The sequence below is a fragment of the Rhododendron vialii genome, chromosome 4a (assembly GCF_030253575.1).
Source record: "Rhododendron vialii isolate Sample 1 chromosome 4a, ASM3025357v1".
Taxonomy (NCBI): domain Eukaryota; kingdom Viridiplantae; phylum Streptophyta; class Magnoliopsida; order Ericales; family Ericaceae; genus Rhododendron; species Rhododendron vialii.
Window position 1 is genome coordinate 5,320,586 of NC_080560.1, and position 16,490 is coordinate 5,337,075.

The window sequence follows — 16,490 nt, forward strand, 5'->3', positions numbered from 1 at the left end:
ACTTTACCAGGGTCGGAACTAGAATTTTGTATATGGGGAGACCATAATAGCAACAAGTTTTTTAGTTTTTATTATTTTGTTTCCTATTTAGTTTGTACATGGAGAAAACCAGGGACGGAACTAGAATACATGTTAGAATAATATTAGGAATATTATGTTACCAAGTTTTCTAAATTTTATTATTGTGTTTCATGTTTAGTTTAGGATATTATTTATATTTCCTTATTGTGCCTGACTGCCTCTTTTAATTTATTTGTTCACAAGTCTTGTAGCCTGTATAAAAGGCATGTTACACAATCAATAATACATCGATCAATGAAAATTCCAATAATAGTACTAAATTCTTTGATGTAGGAATATAACATAAATAGCAATGAATCCGAAACGGTACCTCTCACCATCGGATCAAAATTATGCCAATCACATTTTTCATCCTTTATTGAAAGATTAGTTTATGTAACTATTAATAGTCTAGCAATTTAATTTTTCTACATAAATGTTCTTTTCAACTGGGGCAAGGAGATGGACAATTGTGAACACAAAAGTTGGCTCACGATGAGCTCACAATTGCCCAAGTCTGGTACATCTGCAACTTGTAACTGTCAATATTTGGAGTTATTATCCAGTGGTATTAGGGCACCTTGTTGCGGTGCCCCAACACACAACACCACACATTTCTATACCACGAGAGAGATGTTGAGAGGTGTAGGACGACCAAATGGCGGTGCCATAAGACCATCCAATAATTTTTTCCAAAATTTGACACCCATGGGCCTGCTAACTGTTCGCCTAACCAGGTGGCTCAAAAGGTTGACCTCAGGTTATATAGTAGCTGCTTGCAAATCCTTATATATTACAACAACTTTTCATTGTCTGCCGATGTGGGACTCCACAATATGACTCATGAACTCTGTCATATTCATGAAGTAATGCATATGTAAATAGTCCATTAATTGTATTACATGCTCAACATTCAATTTATTCAAGTGATCAAACCTGTGTACACCTAGGATTGGCAGTTTCTGTTCATTAAGTTCAAACACCGGTGAGAAAGTAAAAACTATGCATGCTGCAACAAACACACTTGTGTACATTATTTGTAGAAGCACTATGCATTCATCAGTTGTAAAGGTACCCAAAACAAACAAATCCCGAGAGATAAAATTGTAGAAGGAAAACGTACGATGTGAAAAACCCTGATAGGGCCAACATGCACCGCCTATCTAATCTCTGTCTCCCAAATGTCTGAATCTCAATTGTGAAGGTACGTAGAGGTGACCGGCAGACGTAGAAGAAGCAGTGCAGGGTCCATCAGTACTCTGGCATACTCTGAATTTGGCCATCACTTGTATCACTATCAAAGCATTTTTGAAGCTCAATCATCATTGTCTTCAGGTTCATCTCCTCATAGGAGGCATCCAGATCTGGAACCAACGACGACTCGGGGACAGTTCTTGCTTCGAGCATGCTGACAACTGAAGACATAGCAGGCCTAACTACTGGTGACGTGTTGGCGCATAGAAGAGCTACGTTAATCATCACCGTTGCCTCTATTTTGTTGAAGTCTGAACCCAACTTAGGATCCACTAGCTCCATCAAATTCCCCTTCTTCTTCTTCAAGACCAGTGCCTACCAAGAAACACCTTCCCTATGTTAGAACTCGAGTACCTAATGTGCATGGGTTTTTACTTGAAGAAGCTTCGTTTCAATATTGGAGGTCAAAAACATGATAGTACGCTCATAACAGAGTTCCAACAATAACTTTTGAGGTTCGTTGATGAGGCTAGCAAGTTGTTCTTCTTCACTGCATTGTGATGCTAATGAGTTGCTCTAGTGTCTTGAATATTGTTAAAAATCATGTATGTTAATTTTTTTCCCCATGTTTTTTTTTTAGACAAGTTTTCCCCATGTTCAATGAGTATCATTTTTCCTAATTTGGGTGGGTTTTTTTTGGCCATATTTTATAGTTAGCAGGATAGTGGGAAGTTAGCCAACAAGGGGGCTTTGAGGCTATCCATGGCCCTGAAATCCAAACCCCGCCCCTTGTGGGACTCGAACCTTGGTCTCCACGAAGGGGGGACATGAGCAAACCATCTCACCAATCATGGTTTCTCCATTTTGGGTGGTTTATGCATGTTCGATTCATTAATATGTTTGCCATATCCCTGTGTTCGTATCCGAACCCAGTTTTTCAAAAAATGCCATTGCCCTTGACCATATCCATTTCAATGTGCTCCCCATCTGCATGTAGGAGTCCCATGTCCGTGTCCGTGCCTCTAAGCATCACTATTTCTTTCGAATTTTTTTTCCCCCAATAAGTCTATTACTTTCCAACTTGTTTAAGAAGGTTTCAAGTTATGTTATTGGATAAGAGGTGTGTTGGAGTTTGTCTCATATCGGTTAATTATTTCCTCCAAAACTAGTATATGGGCTTGGGTGGCCTATCCACTCATTGTCAATTATGTTGAGTTAGATGCTTTAACATGGTGTATAGCCTTTCTCCCAAAGCAGAGCAGCAAAATGAGTAAAGACTTAAATCATGTTCCAACAATTTGATATTTGTATCAGTCTCATGATAGAGTCTCAATTCCTACATCGTGGTTATATGTTGATAGGAGATGTAGATGTATCATGTAACAAAAAATGCAAGATTAGAAAGAGATGGATCAACATACCCAATCAAGAAGATACAAACAGTCCTCTTGTGTTCTGTAACCAGTGATGCTTCTCCCACTAACAATCTCTAATGCGACTATTCCGAAGCTATAAACATCTGCTTTGTCAGTCAAGTAACCACGCATAGCATATTCAGGTGCCATATATCCGCTGCATGTAAGCAATTGTCACATAAAATTTTGCTATGTGCATGATTTATAGGCCGATACATTATATTCTTATCTATAGGGAACATCATAAAATCGGCCGGAGCCTTATCTCACAAGAGGTTACTAGGGTTTATGGTCAGCACACCTATTACCTACTATAGCGGGGAAAAAAACTCTTTTTATCAGCAACAAAAAAACAAAAAGTATGGAAATAAGAATGAAGAAACTATATATAACAAAAATATAGCACGGACTTTGAATGAAGCATGGGGACTCACTAGGTTCCAGCAATTCTGGTGCTGATGTGGGTATTGTCCTCTTCATCAAGTTTGGCCAGACCAAAATCAGAAATCTTTGCGTTAAGATTTTTATCAAGCAGCACATTAGTGGCCTTGATATCTCTGTGGACAATCTTAAGTCTTGCTTCTTCATGGAGATAAGCCAAACCTCTAGCTATGCCAATGCAGATCTTGTACCTTGTCAACCAATCCAATTGCAATTGGCATCCTTCTGGGCCTTCAAATCACCAAATAAACACGCACACAGACATACGAGTCAGCTAAAAGTCAGAATTTCGGGAGTTCCAACTTTTAAGGGGCCTAAAAAAGTTGGACGCCCTGAAATGAACTAACGAAAGTTTATGGAATGAGTATTACATTCTAAATATGTACGTGCATGGATGCTATTCTATGGAAGGCAGTTAAAAATAAGGTTGTAAAGTTTACCAAACAAAGCACAAGCAAGACTGTTGTTTTCCATTTACTCGTATACCAACAACAATTGATTTCCCTCGATACAACATCCATACAGCTTTACAAGATGAGAGTGCTGTAGAGCAGAAATCATTCCAATTTCATTCACAAACTCCCGATTTCCTTGCTTCGATTTGGAAGATAGCTGCTTCACAGCAATTATAGTCCCATCTGATAGAAGTTCCTATAGTTTTCATATTAGACAGAATACATTAAGATAGTTGGATGTGATGATGAATTCGGGGAGAGCAACCTGCAAGTAGAAATACCTTATATACAGAACCGAAACCCCCTTCTCCGATCTTATTAGCATCATCAAAATTATTTGTGGCAGCTTTAATTTGCCTCAAGGCAAATGAACCAGTCTGCAGGTCTAGACCCTTCAGATTTGTGGAAGAAGCCAAAAAAGATAAGTGGCGTTCGTATGACCAAAAATGACAAGCATTATCCTGATGTATTGATTGCTAGTGAAAGTGCTAAATGGTTTGATATCTAAACAATACTATCATTTAACAAGTTTAGATGCATGAAGACATTAGTGTAAGATTACATAATGGTGAAGGGACAAAAGATTTGAATAAATACCGAGAAGTATGTAATAAGTTAGAAGGATTAAAATGGACATGATAAGAAAATAGCTATTTAGCTCCATTTTAAGGTATGCAAATACCTTGTTCCATGTTGTCTTGCGGTTTAGAAAGCCTCTCCACCAAAGAGTACCGAGAAGAAGGATGATAGCAAAGGCTACTGCAACCACGATCCCAACCACAATGCCTGCAGATATTCTTTTTGTGTGTTTTGGAGGCGGTACATAATCTGCAAGGGGTACATAATCTGCATGGAGGAGGGAAAAAATAAGGGAAAATGACGGCCCCGGACGTGTTTTGATAATTAATACCCGCCAAGGACATGCTGAGAACATTTGAGAACATTTGTTAATGCTGAAAATGTCCTTGGAGGGTATTAATTATCAAACACGTCCTTAGCCGTCATTTTCCCAAAAAATAAACACAAAGGCGATGATATTAGTGGTCTTGACTTCGCACAATGGCAAGCACTATTTGCCGCAAAAAAATTGAGGCAAGGCTTTCAGATTTCTCTGTACAACCTCTCCCAGACCATACATGTGTAGGAGCTTTGTGCATTGGGATGACCGATAATATGATACTGTTAATTAAGGTGATAAATAGTTTAATGAGCACAAATTTACTACTACCAATAATAAATTTAATTCCAGGAGAAATGAGTTACTTCACACATGCACCCTTAATATGTTCCTATGCATTTCGAAGGACGTATGAAACCTTTTAGCCAGCAATCTATTAACACAAAGTTGCGTTTGCTAATGAGATGCCTTGAAAGTTGAAAACTAAGGTACCCATATTAACACCTAATTTTGAGTTGTTTGGTTAAACATTCCATTGAAACAATATCAACCCAAGGATAAAAGCATATCCATTTGTCTAATGAATGTGAAACGAACTCTATTTGTGTCATGGTTAGTTTTATACTTCTACAGACTACAGCCTAGCTATGAAAACGAGATCAACAAAAAAAGCGTTCCATTATGTTCATGAAAATTCAAAGTGAACTTGAGTAATCACCAACTGCTGACAATTTTACCCTTGACATCCCAAAGTTTTGGAAAGAAAAGAGCAAAAAGGTCAAGGAAGCATTTCATACGATATTACATATGAATAATTCAACATGGTTCCCCCATAAGTTCGCCATGAAAAAAGACTTACTTTCCTTAATTCATCTCCTTAATGTCGACAACCGAGTAGCACATATTAAAATTGTGAATACATTTTCTGTCCCAAACATTATCCCAAGAAATCACAAAGAAACTTGAAGTTCAAAGGAGTTCTATTCAGCTTACCATCGTTTTGCACAGAAATAGCTGAAATGAGAGGACCATAAACTCCTCTTTTTGGGAGACCAGTTGTCCCTTTTCCGGCCCAATAGAAACGGATCTCCAGTGTACCATCAGTCACCTTTGCAGCATAATTTTTTATGGTTCCCTTACCAATGCCTCCTGCTTCCTCCTCAATGTTAAAATCCTCCTTCACCATCTTTCCCTACAACAATTTTCTTATGAGGTCATATGTTGTACGTTTTGTTAAGCTTTCTTGATTTTTAAAAACTATTGAATTCGCATCCATGAGAGCCGAGAGGTGAAATACTCCCTCCGTCCCTCAGTTTTAGTCCTCTATTCCATTTTGAAATGTCCCAAACATATTCTTCCTTACCAACTCACAGAATTTTTATTTATCTATTTCCAAAATTAACCTTCATAAGTGATGTTAAAAGTATTAACAAATGAGAGTAAAAAGGATTTGTTGGAATCAATGCTACGAAATTTGAACTCAATTACACTAATCGCATGCTCCCTCAAAAAGTTGCATCTCACAAAAGGGACTAGCAGAATGGGATAGAGGGAGTACTAGATTGCATGTAAATTTAATCTGCTCCTAAAAATCCACATAATTAGAATGAACCTTTTGGGTTCTGGAAGCACGATTCAACTTTAATTTGCTGCTTCACTAAGTCAGTCAGGGGCCCTAAGGGCAGTGGGGAAATGCCCCCAAAACCTAGACATAGACATTACGGTAATTGGTGATATAAAATTCTAGGATATGTTATGTACCATACGCAGCCAATGTAACTAGTACATTCATTCATTCGACAAATAGTGAAAATTGGTGAGCTGTGGATGTACCCAGTTTCCCCATGGGAGAACCATGCAAAATTTCTGCATCGCACTTTTCTGCTTATGTTCTTTGCTTGATTAATTCTTCATGTGATGTGTGTGTATGTGTTAGGTCGATTCCACAATAGAACCCACTCACTTAACGATACCTATTCTGCAATAATGAACCAAGAAAAGGAGGGGAAAAAAAATAGAAAATGAAACTTACCTGAATGTAAATGTCAAATATACGTCTTCCAAGGCTGCTATAGCTTTTGTTATCATTGAACATAATTTCTGCAAAGTGAAGGGTTATGTTGTAGTTTCCATTTACTAGGCAGAACCCATAGTACGTCAGTGATATGGGCGAAATCCGTGCATCATTGTACAACTCAGAATTTTCCACAGAAAGTCTTGATGTACTCTTCGGCCAAATAAAAGGATCTAGAGAGCGATCATCGTCCATGAAGTTGCCAGTGCTACTAAATGCCCAGTTTGTTGTACTTTGGTAGAACTTTGAAGGCGCACTTGGCTCTACATCACCTTCATATATCATATTTCCATCAAGAGGTACTTCTTTACCACCACAATTTATGTGGAATGAAGACCGATCTGATAAAACATAACAAGATCATGTCTACCATTTAATAAACAACACAAAACTTTCTAAAGAGAGGCTTTGCGCATATCAAACAACAAAGGTTCTTCTACACTCCAAGTTCTATAAATGTGTTTGACAAAATAGCTACAATTTACATACAAATTTTTAGATTTTGAGACATATCATGGAAGCTCCTAGCACATTACGTAAACAACGCAAGCACATCATAATAGAAACCATATTTATACGGTCATCGGCGATAAGAGGGTTACCCTTGGAGGCTTAAAATGTTCCCGCCTATCTTCAGAAAGTACGAACAAGTAACGCTTGTGATGGATATTTTCTTTGCATTTCAAGAATCAAAATATCCGAGAACAATATAACAAGATTTTAGCTGTGTAAAAATGTGGTATAATTGTATTTAAGATATTTTTAGAACTGTAGCTTCTATAATAGGCATAAATAGGAAACGAATAATGTAGTCCATTTCAATGTCCACAGTGTCGAACATACTATTTTAAGGATTTGTCTATGTCCGCATATTCATGTCAAGTTGGGTGCATGTCCCATGTCTACTCCTATGCTACTTACGTCTTTCTTTATAGTACAAATGACAACATGAATTACCAAGAGCGATGACATCAAAATAGCAGTCTACAGAACGAAAATATTTTTAACTTACTTTGATTGCAGCGAAAGCCTCTCAAGCTCAAACAGGTGACATTTCCACTGGAAAAAACAATATGAGACGCAAAAAGGAAATAACTGTAGTGATAATGAAACAGATTATGCAAGCAACAGAATTACCATGATCAAGGTTTAGGAACTTACGAAAAATTACCCTTTGAAGAGCTTCCAAACAAGTTCCTGTAGTGAAATGGAGAAAGTGAAGACCTCATAGAAGATTTTTATCGCATTACAATGACTGAGTCATAAGATCTTACGTCGTCCCCCGTTGGCAATCTTGGGACGACCCCAAGTCAAAGTTGTTATATGAAAGATCACTACATGAAGAATTCACACCGTGATTTACCCATTAGTTGAATGTCACAAAAGATAGGAATACGTTCATACATTTCAGCAGATAACATAATTGGAACAAAAGCAATAGCTTGGCCTTCTAATCAATTGCTATATGCACCACCCTAATACAATAAAGGGCCGCTTTATTGTATTTCTATCAATGCCTTAAAACATTTGAATTTCAGCTTCTGCTATAGATAATTATGCAAATGAGAACGGCTGTCCAAAAATGCATTTAAGATATTGTCTGAGAACCAAAGCTTAATTAGAAACTAGGAATGCATTCTTTCATAGAATGACCAAGACCATAAAGTATTAATAATCTACATCTTAAGACACTAAATGGTTTATGGATCAAAAATGCGCTTCTGATGCAGCGCAGTCTCTTTTTACGAAACTAGTTGCAAGAAGAGATCACGAACTTGCTTATGTTAAAAATTCTCTCTTTGAAACATAAACACATATAGAGAAAAACTCTCAATTTTCATTAATTCATTAACAACCACCTCCTGCCGTAGGGCTTACAATGATACTTATAGGGCAAAGAAACCCTAGACCAACTAGGAAACTAATAGACTTGCTAATCAAGCCTAAATTAAAGCAATTACAAAAATCACCAAAAATTAAAAATAAACTACAAAATCAAATACTAGATGAAATAAGAAAAATGCCAAAACAAACGGCAACCAAAATGGAATTTCCTACCAAAGTTATAAGCAAATTGATTATTTCCAAAAACGACAAAATCTGCGAATCGGCCGACGAATCGATCTGATTATCCATCTGGAGTCGATCGAAACCTGCTGACTTGTGTGGGACTAGACAGATTGACCAACAGATCGATCGGAATATCAATCGGGAGTTTATGCCAAAACAGGAAGATTCCTAATGAAATACTAATGGCAAAAATAATAACCTAAAATTCTTATATTACTAGAATAATTAATTTATCGACCGTCATCAGCTTCACACCCATCAGAAAGGCCAAATGCAAAGAAAACTAATACGTAATTCACAGTGTGACAGTAGGAGAATTGAATATTGCATAACATAGACAGGATAAAAAGTTGTTTAGGAAGCTAACTTACATGCTTTTTGAAGTACTTGGCAGCATCCAAGGAGGCACAGGTCCACTTAGCAAGTTCCCAGTTAAATACCTACAATAACGGAAAACAATCTCACTGGTTCACTCTGGCTATGTGCTTTTTCACGTAAAAAAGCACAAGTATTGTGGCAAAAAAAAATCATTAATCAAACAATTATATGTATTAACAATGCAAGCGTTTCGAAATGGAACACTTGACACATGCATTTTGACTTACTATCTCATTGAATTTGGCTCCAAGTTTGGCATTGCAAGCCAGAATCCTACTTTTGGCCTTGGATACTAAACTTAAAAACATATTAAGCATGATTATTGATAAGACAGTCTAGAATCGTCGATAGTTGAAAACCAACTTTTTCTTGATCAAATACGGAATCGATTCTTCCCTTGAAATTATGAACCATAAAACAAGTGTCCTCCGCATTGAAGACAATATAAAATCAACCTAATTTAGCCTCAAAAGTGACTCTATTTTTGTTGTACATGCAAAATAGGAGAGTCCCTTTCTTTTCTTCTCTATTGCAGACAAAAGTTCGTATTTTGAGATTCTAGCTCTTTCAGAATCTCACAAAGCCCCTAATTATCTACTTCTTGATTCTCTTGTTATAGGTGTTGACCAGTTGGATAAATACGGGTGCATGGTTAGTTTGGGCCGCTGTCCAGTTCTCTAATGCAATTTGCTACAGGGATAGGTTAAATTGTATGATCATTTTCAAATGGTACTAGTTGACCAGTAAAATAAAGAATACTAGAAAGTATACAAGATGTTTGTATCCATACATCATCTCTATTTTTGACAAACTACTGAAATTGCTCGGAATCTTCCCACTCAGGTTGTTAAAGCTCAAGTCTCTGCAAGAAAAATAACAAGACCTTAAGAATCAAAATGATTTCAATTCTCACAAAGCTGACATATGTTTCAAACTCTTCCAAGCTTTAAAGCAGACATACTGTAGTCATCTAAAAGTTGGCATATTGGAAATTAAGCTGGCATATGTTTCAATTCTCACAAAGCTGGCATACTGTAGTCATCTTCAACCACAGTTGCGTCAATTATTTCACTTGGTAGTTTATAAAAGGGTATATTTCACTTACCTCCCAGAGGTCTCTGGCAAATACAGAAACCTCTCCTCACGTTTTTGAAATTGCACTTACCTCCCTTGTCAGTCTTGTCGGGTAACTTCTGTTAATAGAAACTGTTAATTTATATTTGTACCCCTTCAGTGACCTTTCATGAGGTTTGTAATAAAATAGATATCTCTCCTGAAAAAAAAAAGTCTTTTCTTTTGTAATTTCTTACACTTTTTATTTTTTTATTCACTAACAAGTCAAGGAAATTGGTTGAATATGGAATTAACATGTTATCAACTCTTATAATTAGACTCACACGTGATTTATAATTGTGAGACAAATTTTTTTAAATAGTTTTAATATATTTAATAACTTAAACAACATATTAAGACATCTATATTAGTGCAAATTAAAAAGTTGTGCACGAGAGTATTTTTATTTTTATCTAAAATGTGTTTCTCCCTTGTCTCATTTTCTTCAACCCTGGCAACTAAATTTGTGATAAAAATGAACAAGTGCTGTTTTTTTTCTTAGTTGAATCTTACAAACGAGTGTTGTATAAATCTCACAACGTTCAAATGAACGAGTGTTGTTTCCCGCCGGTTGTTTTTGTTCTTACATATGTATAAAACTCTTTTAAGAAATATTGATTGGGGACATTAATGTCTTTTAAATTGAGGTAGAAGGGCATTCATGTCAAACCATCATTCTAAAAAGGATAAAATGGGTAAAAAGAACAGGTTTAGATGTTGACGTCTGCGATTTCCGATACTTAGTAATGGTCTCCTAACGGCCTAGGGGAATCTGCAAGCGACAACTACAACAGAGGGGAGGTCAGTGCAATTTCAAAAATGTCAGGGGAGGTGGTAAGAGAAATTTACCCATTATAAAAGTATTGTGCACAAATGAGTGGGATGAACTCTATCTATCAATGGCTTGTTAATGAACTTCTGAGAGATTCGAAGATACAATCAATTCTTCTCAACACTATCTGGCAAAGGGCCTTTAAAGAGAAGTCACCAGTTATATGCAAATAAAAAAGTGGAAAAGGCATATATTTACTAACAATAGTGACAAGTTTGTCATTGTTCCAAGGTATTCAGGCAACGTTTCATTAATATTGCAACTCCTCAAAATCCTGTGACACAATCAAATCATAGCACTTCAAATCAGCAACAAACTGGTATATCCTTTAAAGAGGGTTCCAAAAAAAGAATCAACTTACAGTGTCTCCAGCCTTGTCAAATTATTAAGGGGGGGAAAGGATGCTTGGGAACCATTTAAATCACTGATTCTCCTACATTTAAAAAAGAAAATATGATCAATCATACAATATTGTGGCATGGGTAAAAGCCATGGGATTAGAGGGTTCTGCTTTCACTCACAAGTCAGATAATTTTGTCAAAAGACCAATGCCACGAGGAATTGGTCCATCCAAACCACTACCTTGAATATCTCTGCATACATCAGGATTGAAACAGAAACATGGTCGAGTAAATATTCTAAAGCTAAACAACCATTGAATAAATCAAAAAGGTCAAACACTCACAATCTGGTGAGATTTACCCAGTTTTGGATAAAATCTGGTATCTTTCCAGTAAAGTAGTTGCTACCGATCCGACTGCATTATACTAAGGAATTAATTGGTAATTCAAAAGAATTTCAAAAGCCATGCCTAATTTAAGAATTCCAAATTGTGAATTGAAAGAAAATGAACTTACAAGTCCTTCAAAGTGGTCAGCTTTGCGAGTTCTTCTGGAAGCTTCTCGGTAAAATAGTTTGAAGTCAAATGCCTTCAACAATAAAATGCAGCCAACCAGTGATCAATTGTTCTTAAAAATCTAGGCTATATAACATGGAATCTCAAAGTAATTACCCATGTCGGTCAAACTTTGGTAAGGGTGTGGGATGCGTATCCAACAGTACTAGATCAGATCACGATATTTCAATCCTCTAATTGCACGATACTTTTTGAAATAGGAATTGCGTGTTGCTTTCTTTATCCCATTTGATTTGAAGTACATTTCTCAATAACTTCCCAACATAAATCTGGGAGACTAGAGTACCATGCGTTATACATACAGAGGCTCCATTTGTCCCATATTATTTGTCCATTTTCGACAGTCGAAAATTGAAAAAAACAAATAGAAGGAATCAACAAGTTAATGCATTTGGGTGGGAAAATTTACAAAAACGTACTCACATAAGTACACTATTTGTTGATCTGATTGAAGACCCGAGTATTGAAAACAGACAATGGACAAACAACATGGTACAGAGAGAGTAACTATGGAAGACTTGTTTCCATCCATACTAAAATGAACACATATCGGGATATCCTAAGACTCAAGCTTTTAAGATAAGAAAAAAAGAAGAAGACTGAAGCTTTAAAGGTCTGAGGCTTAGACATGCAATCACACCTGATATGACGTAAAATAGCTAAAAGCTAGCTAAAGTTGTTAGAGGGAGGTGCATATGGCAATAAATTAATGTCAATAGTTTTTTCATGTTTTGGTATAAAGTAGAGTTTCACCACTTGGACCACCCGTTGAGTCTTCCCTCCACACTATCAGTATACAATTTGAGCAAATCTACTAACATAACAATGTGTGCAACATGCAAATGTGGCACTGCATCATTAGTGATTGCAAAATGGTTGTTCACCCAATTGCCGTGGCATGTCAGCACCTTGTATGATTATTGTCATACCCATTCCCATTGGTGCATTGCATTCGTAGACTTTCTCATACAATGTTATTAGAATTCCGACAAGGTGTTCTTGCTCTGATACTACCGGAAATGTAAGCATAATCGAGTATATCCAACATTGTACAAAATAAAATAAAAATCAAAGCCAACATGGGTCTTACAGTTTCTCTAAGAGAGGAAGACTCCCAAGCTCTCGAGGAATGGGTCCTGACAACTGGTTGAACTCCAGGCTTCTACAAATATCAAAATTCATACCCTAAGCAACAAAATCATTCAAAATTTTCACAAGCATGAACATGAATTGAAATGGGTGCGCAGATTTTTGTTTACATAGTTGCAAGCGTGATGATGTTTGCTAGCTCTTTTGGGATTCGACCCATTAATCGGTTTCCAAGGAGGTTGCTGCATTTAGAGAAATAAGGAACTAAGAACAAGAAAATCCTCGAGATACCATACATTGATAAACAGGTAAGTATTTGCGTAGAGAGAGAGAGAGAGAGAGAGAGAGAGAGAGAAAAAACTTGTGATACATACATTTTGACAAGTTTCATGGAACCCCATTGTGGAGGGATTGTACCGCTGAGGTAGTTGCGAGTGAGATCACTGTGGGAATAAGAAGAGTGCAAATGCTTGTCAAATACGTAAAAGTTTTTTATGAGTTTAATAAGCTTAGTAAAATAGAGGAAATGAGGGCAAAGAATTAGCCAAAATTATATAGTTTTAAGGGAGAGGTGATAGCGCAAGGGTAATTGGCTAATTTAATTTCATCATGTCAGGGCAGTAATGAAAATTCTGGAAAGGGAGGTTAGTGTACTTTCTCTAATGTGAGGGGCGGAATTGTATTAAATCTATATCTTGAAGGAGGTCAATGTAATTTACCAGAATTTAAAACGTAAAAAATTGTAACGCCCCGACTTTTCGGAAGCAAAAAGAAATAAAATTTTAAGAAAATTTGCTAAATAAATACAATTTTTGAAAATAAAGTTTAGCTATTACAGTCACAGTATAAATTTACTGATTCAAAATACATTAATCTCAGAGCTGACTCTAGGCTTGATACAAATCCGAAACATACTCGATCTTCGTTCCTGATATTCTTTCCGTGTTGAACTGCAACATCTTTGAATCCTTTCCATTGAATCCTGCACCCGCTGGCAAATTGATCGCCGAAGCAAACGATTTGCCAGGATACAGACGTATTCGTGAGTGATAAATCACCCAGTAGAATAATCCAACTCAACCACCCCTCTTACTTTACAATTAGCAGGTAATAAGATAATATTGAATCGAAGAAGCCAAACAAATATTCTCCACATAAGCCAATTCATTACTATCCATAACCTAATATGAAATCTAAGATCTCTCCGCGAGATCTTTCCTCCCCAACCGCTAGCTATGCCCTGTCCCATGAGCTCACTTTCTTTTGTTGTCGCGGATTGCACTTCAGTTATGTACCTAGCGTGTATCCCTCTCATTACAACAAAAGAAAGCTTATCATGCCCGAATCATAACTAGGGTTCGCTTATCTTATATACCACTTCACAATCATCACTGGGCTTACTTTGCCAGTATCAATACATCATTCATCATTGGGCTTACTTTGCCAATCATCATTCATCAATCAACACTGGGCTTACTTTGCCAGTTTCAAACCATCACATCCAACTCATCACATCTCAAAATCCCGCCTGCAGGCAATCTAAAAATAAAACTTTCCAATTTATCCATTATCTAGCATCGTCTAGATGAGTTCTATTTCACAACACCACCCCATGTCTCTAGGGTCTCATCTAGCATTTCAATCAAGTAATAGTGCAATATACAATTAAAACGAATAATAATTAAAACAAACTACAAGCAAAACAATCACACAACCTCTTATGAATGGGCCGTTGCCCTTAATCTCGTATGACCAAGATGATAATAAGTAAAAGCTTTTTTAAAAGAATTTAAAAAATATATTTTTCTAGGCTCTCATTAATTATTTCTAAGTAATTAGATTAATTAAAAACTAATTTGATGCATTAATTAGGTAAAAATATTAAAATAATTAACGTGACCTGATTAAGAGTCCGAGAGGTCCTATGCAACTAGTTGAGTATTAAAAGTTGGGTTCGGAGGGTCGCGGGATTATTTTAAATAAAGACGTTAAATAAAGTGGCCGAAAGTGAAGTAATTAGATAATAAATAATTTACTAATTAAAATATGTTGAGGTTAACAAAGTTTCATCTTCGGAAAGTAGGGAATCTAAATAAAATTACTCGGGCATTAATAATATGGTTTATAAGGTCGTAAGGAATTTTTGATTGGAAACGCTATAGAAATAACAATAAATGGTAAATTAAATAAAAAAAATATTAATTTTAACAAGATATCATCTTTGAGATGCAAAGAGTCTAGGAAAAATTAGTTTGGGTGTTAAAACGTTGTTTGGAAGGTCGCAAAGATTTTTCGTTAGTAAACTTGATAGATAACTAATAAATAATTCAAAAAATAGATAATTAAATAAAAAAAATATGATCTTAACAAGTTATAATTTTTCAGGTGTGAAAAGTCTAGGAAAAAATAGTCTGGGTGTCAAAAATGATGTTCGGAAGGTTGCAAAGTTGTTTCGAAACATTTAAAACCAACTCAATCTACCAGATAAATTAAACTGATATAATTAATACGTTTTATACTAAGATGATATTATTTTATAAGAAAATAATATCAGATAAGTAGTTTTTCATAATATTAATATCAGACGGATTGTAAAATAAATATCAGAAGGGTCATCTTCTTTGTAAATAATTACAAATAAAATGTCAGGCTCAAAAATAATATCAAATTGGTGAATACGGCAGAAAACTCGCGGTAAACTATATTTTTTTCGTTCGGGACATAGGGTTAAGCATATAAACACTTAATATACTTAGAGAAGAGATTGGAATGGACGAATCTGGTTTGATTTTAGGGTTATGGAGGAAGTAGAGACTGAGTAAGAGACGGAGAGACGAATGGAGTTTGAGGTGAGGGAGGAGAAGGAGTATGCATGTACGCATGTGTGCGTAGGAAAAATTTAAAAAGAATGCATGTATATATGGCATGCATAATTATATTTAAAAAAAAAAGAGTTGCATTAAGAAAAATAACTCTAATAATATTATATTTAGGAAAAAAAAATTGGGTCAAAAATCCGGGTCGTTACAAAAATTAAGAAATTGAAAAGTAAAAAACTACTACCAAAAATTTTAAGTAAATAAAAGTACTAAAGACAAAAAAATTACTAGAAACAACAGTCATTAATGTAATTTCCCTCTCAAATAATTACACTAAATTTTTTTTGATGGAAAACCATACTGTTTAGTGCTAGCTATATTTATGCCAATTTAATTTAGATTGTACCGTTTATTATGGGTATGAGTCCGCATGACATATGGGTTACTTACATATCTTGGAGGTGAGTGAGTCTCGTCAATTCTTGTGGGAGCGTTCCCGAAAGATCCTGTGCCTTTAATGCTCTGCATTTCACCAAGATTTGCGTGTGATTGATTATTGAGCAGATAATTGTATGTTGAAATTGGCTAATTTGTTTTCTTTTTAATATTGTTTATATTTGATTTGGTTAATACTAGTAGAAATTAGCATAGAATTCGACAATGTTATTGATATGGCTGATAAACGAGCTGAGTTATTTGAAGTCAAGTTGTTTCATTAAAAGCTCGTTCAAGATTA

General features: G+C 35.8%; 1 pseudogene; it reads right to left on the minus strand.

Annotated features, from left to right (window-relative positions):
- The window catches only part of LOC131322432 (probable leucine-rich repeat receptor-like serine/threonine-protein kinase At3g14840), a 58,980-nt pseudogene that overhangs the window by 40,188 nt on the left and 2,302 nt on the right, over positions 1-16,490 (minus strand).